Here is a 12,445-nt window from a genome sequence, read left to right on the forward strand (position 1 = left end):
AAATACTTTATTTAAAATTCCAAATTTTAGAATGATTCCAAAGTACAGAAAGACTGAACCTCCCAACTCTATGAAACTAGCATAATTTTGGTACAGAATTCTGCAAGGGCAGTTAACAAGAAAAATTACAAGTCAATTCTCATGCATGAATGTAGCCACAAAAAATCCCAAACAATATGTTAGCAAACCAAATCCAGTCATGTATAAAATATATTATGACCAAGTCGCACTGTTTCAGGAATGCATGGTTGGCAACATTAATAAATCAAATTATTAAAGCAGAAGAATCTTATGATTTTTCTCAAGAGCTGCAGAATAAGCATATGGTAAAATCAAATAAATATCCATTCACAATGAGATCCATTCTTTATGAAAACTCTTATCAAAGAAGGAATAAAAGGGAACTTCCCTAACCCTAGAGGGGATATACAATTACAAAATAAACAAGTCTCCATCCAGTGGGATGAAATTTAGAAAGCTTTTCCTTTTAGATCAGGAATACTACAGCGATGCCCACTCTCACTGCTTCCATACGATGTGCACCGGAAGTTTAAGCCAAAGCAGCACAGCAAGAACAGTAAACAAACAGCACAGGAGGACTGGAAAGAAGCAAGAACATTAACATTCACAAATGACACACTGTGTATATAGAAGGACTAGGAGATCTTCAGATTAATGGAGGGGGAAAGCCTCAAGAAGATGCAAAGGGCAAGGAAACAGATTCTTCCGTAGAGGTTCCAGAAAGGAACACAGGGAACACCAATACCTTGATTTTAGCCCAACGAGACCCATTCAACTTTGGGACTACAGACTGTAAGATAATAAATCTGTGTTGTTTCAAGCCACTGAATTTGTGGTTACTTGTTACAGCAGAAAACAAATGCAGTGAGTTTAGGCAGACTGTGAGTATACAAAAATTAATTCTATTTTTATATATCACCAATAAACAGAAAATTTCAGAAAGCTTACCATTTACAATGGCATAAAAATTTTAAAGTCCAAAAAATAAATCTACCAAACTATGTCTATGATTCTGTTCAGAAAATTATAAACAATTATTAAGAGAAATTAAGGAGTAATCAAAGGACTCTTTGAGACCCCATGGAATTCTCCAGGCAAGAATACTGGAGTGAGTTGCCGTGCCCTTCACCAGGGACTCTTTCCAACCCAGGGGTCAAACCCAGGTCTCCTGCATTGCAGGCAGATTCTTTACCGTTTGAGCTACCCAGAAAGCCCACAAGGAGTAAACAAATATTTGAATCATAGTCATGACTGGAAGACAACAACACTATCAAGATGTCCATTCTCCCCAAACTGATGTATAACTTCATGCAACTCTAATCAAAATTCTATTTTTTTCCCTTGAAGGAATTTAATAGATGAATGTATAGTTTATATGGTGATACAAAATTCCAAAAATAGCCAAGACACTCTTGAAGACCTACAGGGTCAGAAGACTAGCGCCAGCAGACATATGAGGACTTACTAAAAACCTACTTTAACAACAGTGAGATACTGATGCAAGGATAGGCAAATAGATCAGTTTCTCTTTGGTCTAAAGAGACTAAAGAATCCACAAGCAAGGCAATATACAGACACTTAACTGATGACAAAAGTGGCGCTGCAGAACGCTAGGGAAGGAGTCTTTCAGTAAATGGGGCTGGGGCACTGGATATCTACATAAGAAATGAAATTTAAACACTACTTCACTCCACACACATAAATCATTTTCAAATGAACTGCAGCTCTAAATGTAAAGGGCAAAACAATAAAGTTTCTGGAAAAGAATACAGAATAATTGTATAATCACCAAGAGATTTATCAAACAAGATATAAAAAGCACTAACAAAAAAGATAAAGATAAGAAAAACTGAACTGTCATTTTAATTAAGAATCTTCTGTGTGCCAACTAGTTTAAAATAACTTGCTTGGTGGCTCAAACCGTAAAGAATCTGTCTGTGATATGTGAGACCTGGGTTTGATCCCTGGGTTGGGAAGATGTCCTGGAGAAGGGAATGCCAACCCACTCCAGTATTCTGGCCTGGAGAATTCCATGGACAGAGGAGCCTGGCAGGCTACAGTCCATAGGGTTGCAGAGTCAGACATGACTGAGCGACTTGCACTTTCAGGACCTGACATCTGAAAATAAAGAAAAATAAGATCCTGATTGGGCTTCCCAGGTGGCACAGTGGTCAAGAGTCCACCTGCGATGCAGGAGACTCAGGTTAGATGCCTGTGTTGGGAAGATCCCCTGGAGGAGGAAACGGCAACTCACTCCAGTATTCTTGCCTGGGAAATCCCATGGACAGAGGAGCCGGTGGGATACAGTAGAGGGGGTTGCAAAGAGTTGGACACGACTGAAACAAGCACAAGCAAGCAAGCAAGGTCCTGATCAGCACACAAATTAGGATAATTGTTCTCTTTGGGGATGAGGATGAGACTGGGGCAGAGAGGAGGCTTTTGAAGGTGCTAGCAATGTTCTAACCTGGGACATGGGTACAGGGGTGTTTGCTTTGATACATGTCATTAACATGCTGTTGGTGGAGTCCCCAGAGACCACTCCCTCATGTTCAGTGATGAAGGACCCCCAGGCATACAGTCCCAATACACAGCTAATTTTCATTACAACAGGCGGTAAAGACACACCATCAGATCAGCAAGGGGAAAAGACACGCCAGTCTCTAGGAATCCATGCTGGCTTTACATACTCTCTCCCTACTAGACAGCATGCTCTCTCTCAAGGAAAGCGTAGCTACATGTGCACAATGGTTCTTCCCCAGGGAACTCACCAGAGATGCAATGGTTAGGGTCTTTATCTAGGGCTGGTCACATGAGAACCCTTTAACCCCAAAATGTCAGCTTCCCAGAATGAAAGCAAGTGTTAGTGCCCCCCGTAGGCAAAAGGACCTTATTAGCTTAAGAGAGGTTCCAAAAGGTTCCAAGAGTTCCTAGACACCAGTCAAGGGCCAATCTTGCGTGCAGGTCTAAGGATAATTCTCAGGCCTACTATGTTAACTACTCCCACAAAGCTTATGGGCTTCCTTGGTGGCTCAGCAGTAAAGAATACGCCTGCTAATGGCAGGAGATGCGAGTTCGATCCCTGGGTTGTTAAGATCCCCTAGAGAAGGAAATGGCAACCTACTCCAGTATTTTTGCCTGGGAAATCCCACAGATAGTGCCTGGTGGGCTACAGTCCATGGGGTCACAAAAAAGAGCTGGACATGACTTAGCGACTAAACAACAACACAGTTTATATGGCTGTTTTCTACACTTTTCCCCATGAAATATAATGTATATTATTTCACAGTAGGGTGGAGGAGAGGAACTTAAGAGTTTGGGATTGTACATATTGCTGTATTTAAAATGCATAACCATCAAGGACAAACTGTATAACACAGGGAACTCTGCTCAATGTTAAGTAACAACCTAAACGGGGAAAGAATTTGAGAAAGAATAGATACATGTGTGTATAACTAAATCACTTCACTGAACAACTAAAACTATCACAACACTGTTAATCAACTATACTCCAATGTAAAATAAAAAGTCAAAAAATTTTCATAATAAAAATGTTTAAAAATAATTGACTAAAATTATATTAAATCCACTTTTAAGAGCCACAGACGAGAAGATATCAGCAATATGTATAACAAATAAAAACTATGTGGAATGTAAAAATATCTCCTACAAAACAAGAAAGACAACTGCACAGAAAAGACAGAATACTTGAAGAGTCACTTTAAAAGAGGAAACAGTCCATAAATACAAGGTGCTCAACTTCATTAGTAATCCAGGAACTAAAACCATAAGAAAACACATACACGTACTTGACAGGCAAAAAACAAAATCACAGTATCAAATATTAGAAAGGATGTGGGGTAATGAAAAGTCTAATACACGCAGGAGTGCAACCACTTTTGAAGACCATCTGGCTTCAGATCAAAAAGTAAAACCTAAACATACCCTTAGACCCAGTGCTTCTACTCCTAGTTATATACAAACTAAAGAACGTGTGCAGCAGGAGTATATACAAGATCATTCAGAGCAACATTAATAGCCAAAATCTGAAACCAGCCCAAACGCCATCAAAAGCAGGGTGGATAAACTGAGGCACAATCAGACAACAGGATATTCTATGGCAACAAAATAAGCTTTTATTCTAAATCATTAAATTATTTAAAAAATTAGAAAACCTATATCTGCGCCTTCCCTGGTGGGCCAATGGTAAAGACTCAATGTTTTCACTGCAGAGGGCACAGGTGCGATCCCTTAAGCTAATAAGGTCCTTCTGCCTACGTGGGGCACTAACACTTGCTTTTATTCTGAGAAGCTGACGTTTTGGGGCTAAAGGGTTCCTATTAGTTATCCCTGGGGGAACTAATATCCCCCATGCCACAGGGCATGGCCAAAAAATTAAAGAAGAAAAGGAAAACTTGTATCTACAATATGGAAGAGTCTCACAAACGTAACATTGAATCGAAGAAGAAAGACAAAGTAGAAACAAACCATCAAGCCATTTACTGAGTTCAAAACCAGGCAAAACTGAATTAACTGCATTACTTACACGTGCAGACAGGGGGTACTGGGGGTACTGATAATGTTATATTTCTTCATCTGGGTGACAGTTACATGTAATTACAGTTTTATAATTATTCTTTACATTTACATAATTTTAATATAAAGTTAAACTCTATATTCTTTATTGTATATATACACACACAATGTACTTAAAAAATGTATCTACTTTCACACACAAATTTTTTTTGCAAAAACAGCAACAAATAACAAATAAAGCATTAATATTAAAAACACATAAAGCTCCAAAGAACAAATGATCAGGGAGTATAAATACACAGTTAACCAGAATATACACATACAAAATAATCTTATGGAAAAATGTTCAACTTTTCTAATAATTAATACCATGAGACATTTCACACCTATTAAAACAAGAAGAAGAATGGAATACTGTGATAATTTACAAGATAAATGACAACCACAAAGACTGAGAAGCTACGTGGAATAACTTAAAACTGGGGAAGAAAACAGTAAATTATGAATACACAAAGGTTATTTAGAAATTTTAAAATTTAAATTTCATGAGAAAATAAAAACAGCTGAAGTGAGTGAAAGACAGATTATGACTGCAAAATTTTTTTCTTGATATTGAGAACATGGTTCATTAAGATATAGGACTTTTTAGATAAAGTAAACTCAATAGTTCTTTGCTATTCTTTAAGAACAAAGTCCCTATGTCATAATGCCAAGAACTTCCACTAGCTGCTTTTAACTTGTATTTTCACTCTGTGCCAGAGATTGTAGGAAGCACTAGAGGACAGAGATAGGCAAGACATAATTATTACCCTCAATGAGCTTCTAGATGAGTAGGAAATAGCCATGCCAATAAATAATTATAATGGAATGGGGTAAGTCCTACAAAGTCCTTGTAAAGTCTTTTCTTACAAGTCTTATGACTTCCCAGATGAAGGTAAAATTCAGGAAAATCACAGAGCAGCTTTCCAAAGAATACTGAATTGGATCTTGAAGGACAACTGGAACCTTTCAGACAGGGTGGAAGTTGTGAAGAGTAGTCAATGCACTATTTGTGCAAAGACTGGTGTGGACTAGCAAGGGTTAGAAGAGACTGTTCAAAGGCCTCATGTATCAAGCTACAAGCAATGGAGACCCACAATGGCTTTTCCCATTTTGCTCCCCAAAATACTCTGCAGTTACCCATGGACCTCTTTTTCTATCCTTTCTTCCCTTAAACAGAATAAATACAAAATACAACCCAAGTAACATACAGCTGTAATGCAATCCCATGAAATTTTTCACAGAATTAGAACAAATAATTCTAAAATTCATACAGAATCATAAAAGACCCCAAACTGCCAAAGTAATTGTGAGAAAAAAGAACAAAGCTGGAGGTATTGCTCTCTGAGACTTCTGACTATACTACAAAGCCACAGAAATCAAAACAGCACAGTACTGGCATAAGCACAGACACATAGATCAGTGCATCAGGATAGAGGGCGCAGAAATAAACCCACACACCTGTGATCAATTAATTGATAATAAAGAAGGCAACAATATACAACGGAGAAGAGTCTCCTCAACAAGTGTGCTGAGTAAACAAAAAGCCAATCAAAAAATGGGCAGAAGACTTAAACAGACATTTTTCAAAGACATACAGATGGCTAACAAGTACATGAAAAGATGCTCAAAACTGCTAATTGTGAGAGAAAATGCAGGTCAAAACAATGAGATAACACCTCATAATATTAGTGATATCTGACTCAAGATATCAGTCAGAATGGCTGTCATCAAAAAGCCTACAGACGATAAATATAGGAGAGAAAGTGGAGAAAAGAGAACCCTTGTATACTATTGATGGGAATGGTGCAGCCAGCAAGCAAAGCAATATGGAGGGTCCTCAAAAACTGAACTACCATATGATCCAGCAATTCCACTTCTGGGCATATATCTAAGAAAAATGAAAATACTAATTCAAAAAGATACATTCATCCCAATGTTCATAGCAGCACTATTTACAGCAGCCAAAACATCAAAGTAATGCATCAGCAGATGAATGAATAAAAAAGATGTGGTGTGTACACACACACACAAATAAATAATACTCAGCCATAAAAAACATGAAATTCCACCATTTGTAGCGATATCAGTGGACTCCGACCATTATCCTGCAATAACACTTAATGGAGTATAATCTGCAAAAATACCGAATTGCTGTGCTGTATACCTGACACAAATACAATACTGTAAATCAACTATACTTCAAAGGAAAATGTTACATGTTAAAATATATAGTTAACTAGTGCTACTACTAAGTTGCTTCAGTCGTGTTCGACTCTGTGGGACCCCACAGACGGCAGCCCACCAGGCTCCGCCGTCCCTGGGATTCTCCAGGCAAGAATACTGGAGTGGGTTGCCATTGCCTTCTCCAAAATACCTACTATCTACATCAAAGGTCTCTCTCCTAACCTTAGAAGTAAATTAGGGCATTACTAACATATGCAAGAAAAATAATAAATTATTGCTTGGAGAGAAAGACAAACAGGTCTACTCCCTGCTGGTCCAGTGGTTAAGACTCTGCACTTTCCTTGTAGGAAAGTGAAAGTGAAGTCGCTCAGTCGTGTCCAACTCTTTGCGACCCCATGGACTGCAGCCTACTAGGCTCCTCCATCCGTGGGATTTTCCAGGCAAGAGTATTGGAATGGGTTGCCATTTCCTTCTCCAACTAGTACTACTATATTTAATATAGTGTTTATATTTAATTTTGTACTATATATTTCCTTTAAAAACTTTTTTAAAATATTTCAAACATACAGAAAAGTACAGAAAATAGAACAATTCCCATGTACCCACCAACCAAATTTAAGAATTTCTAAGTTCTGTCCTGTTGTTGTTTAGAAGCCATGGACTGTAGCCCGCCAAGCTCCTCTGTCCATGAGATTTCCCAGGCAATACTGGGGTAGGTATCTCCAGGGGAATATTCCAGAATCAGGGATCAAACCTGCATTTCCTGTATTAGCAGGCGAATTCTTTACCACAGAGCCACCAAGAAAGTCCAAACTCTACCCTATTTCTCTTTTAAAGGCATAAAACGTTTCAGATATATTTAAAATCCTATTCACTTCCCCTATCTTCCTCTCCAGAGACTGTGACTATCCTAAAGTGGATGTGTATAATTTCCCTGCACATTATTCTTTTACTGCACATCTAACACTACAGTCTTTTTCCAATTTTTAAATCCTGGGTTTCCTCATCAGTAAAATGAAGGCAATAGCTTCCGGTTGCTGGGAGGATGAGAAATATTATGCATAAAGTGGTTATCATGGGGACTGATGCTGAAAATGATTCAAGATCCAGAAATTTCCTTTGCTCCTACTAGACTATGAGTTACTTTTTGACAGTTAGCAGCCTGGCTAACTAAATGTTGTTTCAATTTAATTCTACTTATTATTTCACACAGAATACTCTGCCTCTCCCTTCTCCAATTTTGGCTTTCTCACTATGTCCCTTAACCTTTTTTTTTTAATTGAAGTCTAATTGCTTTACAATGTTGAGTTAGTTTCTGCTGTACAATAAAGTGAATCAGTTACATAAATTGCTCCTTACTCTTGACAGGGGCACAGGAGTGCTATTTATCCATGTTGGTGGCACCAGGAGCTGGCTGTTGTTTTTCTCCATAACTTGTGGCTGACTTTTGCAAACCCATAGACTGTAGCCCGCCAAGCTAAGCCCCTCCATCCGTGGGATTTCCCAAGCAAGAATACTGGAGTGGGTTGCCATTTCCTTCTCCAGGGGATCTTCCCAATCTTGGGATCAAATCCACATCTCCTGCATTGGCAGGAAGATTCTTTACCACGAGGGAAGCCCAAGCTGTCAGGTACCATTTCAGGCCACTAGACATCCAAAGTTGCAAGTAACCTAAGGGCAAGTAAGGGGTACATGAAGAATCCCCCGGTTGTACAAGGTGTTTTGGGGTCTGGCAGTTCTTAATTAAAATCCTATCTCTAGCATTTACAAATGCCCTTTCACAAAGACACGTGTTTGTGCTCTAGTCTCAATGGCTAAAGTGAGAACAATCCTACCTAGTTCTCTGGGTGGTGATAAAAGAATCCTTACTAAGTAGTAAGTACTCTATGAAGCATTTACTGGCATATACAGCATTAAGTCGGTTCAATACTAACAAAAACTCCAAGACGTAAAATAGGTCATCTCCTTCATGTAAGAAGGAAACTGAGGTACTTTATGAGTTGGAGAGCCACAGACCTAGTATGTGCAGAGGCTGGCATCTGAACTCAGGAAATCTGATACAGTCTGTGCCCTTAACCATTTCCCTTTGCTGGAGGTAAGCTACAGTTAAGATAAAGGGGTGCCGGGCACGTGGTACACAGCACTCAAAACACCACTGCCTGGCTCATGATTGTGGAAGGCCATTTAGAAACGTACAGTGTTTTGGTTTTCCCTCGGTAGAGAAACGGGGTAGTGCCAGGAATCTAGACAGTTGACCGTTCTGTGCCAGGCATCAGGGCAGGCACTGGAGCACACGAACAAGAACATAGTGGGTGCCAGGCCGGCTCTGCCCCCGACGCCCTGGGACAGCCTGGTAAAGTTAGCCCCCGCCCCCGGGCCTCTGTTTCCGCATCTGAGGATCTTCTCTCATGCCGCTCGCGGGACTGGAGGACTCCGGACTCTGGCCTAGCCGAACCGAGGGAGACAACGGAAGGAACCGGAGAGGCCTCCCTCTCCATCCCTGGGCCGGATGGCCAGGAACGGAGCTGGGCCAGGCGGACAACCCGTAAGTCGGCGTGTGCGGGAACTCACCTCTCCTACAGTCTGGAAGCGGGTGGAACCAGGATCTAAACTACCCGCGTCGCTGCCACAGCCCCGGGGCCGCGCGCCAGCTCATTTCGCGCCGGAAGCCGACAGATTCCGATTGGCTGCGTCCCGAAGAAGCCGACCAATACTGTCCCTCGGTGGCACCTGTCCCCCGCCCCATGGGCTGCTGGGGCAGGATACGCGTACAGGGCCGAGAGGGGCACGTATTCGCAAAGCCCAATCAAAGCCCGGAATTCGAGGTCAGGTGACTACAGTTAATCCCCCGGGCTTCCGGCCTTGGCAGAGTCCTTTGTTTTTAGTGAGTTAGAAAGTGTGTTGCAAAAGGCTGTCAGTGAGAAAGGCTCCTGGAACACGACTGTGGCTGAATTGAAAACCCCCGCGTTTAAGGGGAGCCTGAGATTTTTGAGTTCCCATAGGCCCCGCCAAGGCTCTGCGCCCCGGTCTTTTTGGTTCTGTCTCTGAGTCTTGAACTCCTGTCCTCTCCACCTGCTTGGTAACGCTGGCCTCTACCCCACACAGTATGTTCTAAGTGAGCAACTGGAAATTGTTATTGATGGAGAAAAGGGTGTCAAACTCAGATGCATGCAGGGATATGTGCAGTAGCTGAGTGAAAACCCATGCTGAGGTTCCAAGTGATTTTTTTCATCAGGAAACTGTGGGCCTTCTGATGCCAGATTTTCTTTACTCCCTAAAGAAATGAATTTATTTGTCCTTTAAAAAAAAAACTGAAAAATCTGTTTCAGTCCTATTTTGTGATTGAAATCTGCTAGGTTTTTTTCCATTTTCTAAAATTAGAGTATAATTGCTTTACAATGTTGTGTTTCTGCTGTACAACAGAAGTGAATCAGCTGGATGTATACATATATCCCCTCTCTCTTGAATCTCCCTCCTTCATCACCACCCCCACTGCACCCCTCTAGGTCATCACAGAGAACAGAGTTGAGCTCACTATGCGATACAGCAGCTTCCCTTTAGCTATCTAAATCTGTTTTTCAAATGTTCAGAAACAAAGCCTAATGGGACAATCAGAACACATCACTGTTGAATTACTCTAGGAAAAAAATGCAAAAGCAGAGTCAGCTAAGCAGACTTTTAATAGCAAAATGATCAAACAGGAAGCAGGATAGGGATAAAGAACAAAGAGTGAATAATTTACCAAAAGAATAAAGCGTTAACTTTTAAATTCAAAAGGGTACCACAAGTAGGATCCTCTCTCAGAATTCAATAAAGTTTGACCCTCAGCTGAAATCACCTAAACCACACACTGCCTGAATTCTCCTTCGCTTTTTTCTTCACTGTCTTTCAACTTTGTGCTCTTTTCCAGTGCGAGGCATTGTGCCAGGCCCTGGAGAGTGTCCTTGAGGAGCATACATTCTTTTAGACATCTTTTGAGGAGGCAGACACTTGTACACTTTATGACAACAACACAAGCGCTAACAATGCTGACCTATGTTACAGAGGTACCTAGGAGGGCAGATTTGTCAGGTTAGGTGAGGATTTCAAAAGGTGTGCTGATAGCTGAGTGATAAATAGCATGTATGATCTGTAGGCAGAGGCCAGGAGATGAAAAACTATGTAAGGTAGCTTTAAGAAACTATCAGAAAAGGGGAAAATAGAAATTACACATTAGAGGAAACAGATGACACACCTCAGTTTGGACTTCACTCTGAAGACAAATAACAATTGTTGGTTTTGGGGGCAAGAGAGATAGGGAGACGTTTGTGTACTACTCTTAGGTAAAATCAATGATTTTATATATATGTATATCACTTTATACATATATATAAATAAATGTATCTTCACCACTCAAGTTATATACCATTTCCAGCACCCCATAAGATTCTCTTGTGGAACTTCCATTGCGGAGTTAATTTCTACCCTTTTTCTCCCTGAACATAGTATCTTCAAGCTTCACCTGTCTGTGTACCAGTAGTTCATTCTCTTTTATTACTGTGTAATGTAGAGGAAAACTGAAAAATTTTGAAATGGTCTAAAAACATGAGCTCTGAAATGGTTTAAAAATTGAGTATCCAGTGAAACCATGGTGCTGCTAGCACACCCTTCTGGGATACCTGACTTGATATTTGACTTGAGTGTTCCATACCTTTCATCATCATGGAAATAACTTAGTGTTTTTAAAGATCTATTATTGTGTATAGAAATGCAAATTGTGTTCAGTGCAATGTATTTTATTACTGCACTGTGGGTTCGATCAGTTCTGCCAGGTTTTGCATCTATTTGTAAAACATTTCATTATTCCTCATTTATTATGTGCCTGCCTGCAGTACTTTGAACTTTTCTTTGAACTTTGTATTAATATCTTCCTGGGTCTCAATAATTAATGACTTAAATATTAATAAAAACCTTTGATACATTCATTTTATATCTATGTGAGAGCTTGATTAAACTAGATTTTTAAAATTATTCTTTAACAACAGTGTGCAGTTGTATGAACACAGTACAGTTTATTTATCCATTCATCTGCTGATGGACATTTTAATTTTTTCCCTTTGCCTATTATAAAGCTGCTATGGATGCCTTTGTATAAATCTTTTTGTGAATAAATGCATTAATTTTTCTTGGTAAGTATCTAGGAATGGAATTTCTGAGTCATGGAGTAACTTTGGTGAAAACAGACTTGTTTTCAAAGTGTAACTTTTTACACTCCCACCAACACCATATGAGTTTCTTACTTTCTGCATCCTTGCCAACACTGGGAATGGTCAATCTTTTTCATTTTAGCTATCTGTAGTTATTCTGTGGTATCTCATTGTGGTTCAATTCACCGTTACCAGAGAAGGTTTTTATGAAGGAAGGGACTGAGTAAATTTACATTTTAGAAAATTTTTTCTGGCTTTTATGTAGAGAATGATACTTGTATACCAAAGCTCATAGCAGCATTATTCATAATAGCCAAAATGTGGAAAGAAGCCAAGTGTCCATTGGCAGATGAATGGATAAACAAATGTGGTCTATACATGCAAAGGAATATTATTCGATCTTAAGAAGGAATGAAATTCTGATATATGCCACAACATGAATTGAACTTTTCATACTGTTCATGGAGTTATCAAAGCAA

The 12,445-nt window shown here is 39.7% G+C and overlaps 1 protein-coding gene across 2 annotated transcripts in view; it reads right to left on the reverse strand.

Annotated features, from left to right (window-relative positions):
• The window catches only part of BLM (BLM RecQ like helicase), a 92,542-nt gene extending 83,088 nt beyond the window's left edge, over window positions 1-9,454 (reverse strand). For both annotated transcript variants that reach the window (XM_010816994.4, XM_002696583.7), the window contains exon 1: window positions 9,352-9,454. The gene's annotated coding sequence lies outside the window, so the exon portion shown is untranslated. The remainder of the gene's footprint in view (window positions 1-9,351) is intronic.
• Window positions 9,455-12,445: the final 2,991 nt, after the last annotated feature.

The sequence above is a fragment of the Bos taurus genome, chromosome 21 (assembly GCF_002263795.3).
Source record: "Bos taurus isolate L1 Dominette 01449 registration number 42190680 breed Hereford chromosome 21, ARS-UCD2.0, whole genome shotgun sequence".
Lineage (NCBI taxonomy): Eukaryota > Metazoa > Chordata > Mammalia > Artiodactyla > Bovidae > Bos > Bos taurus.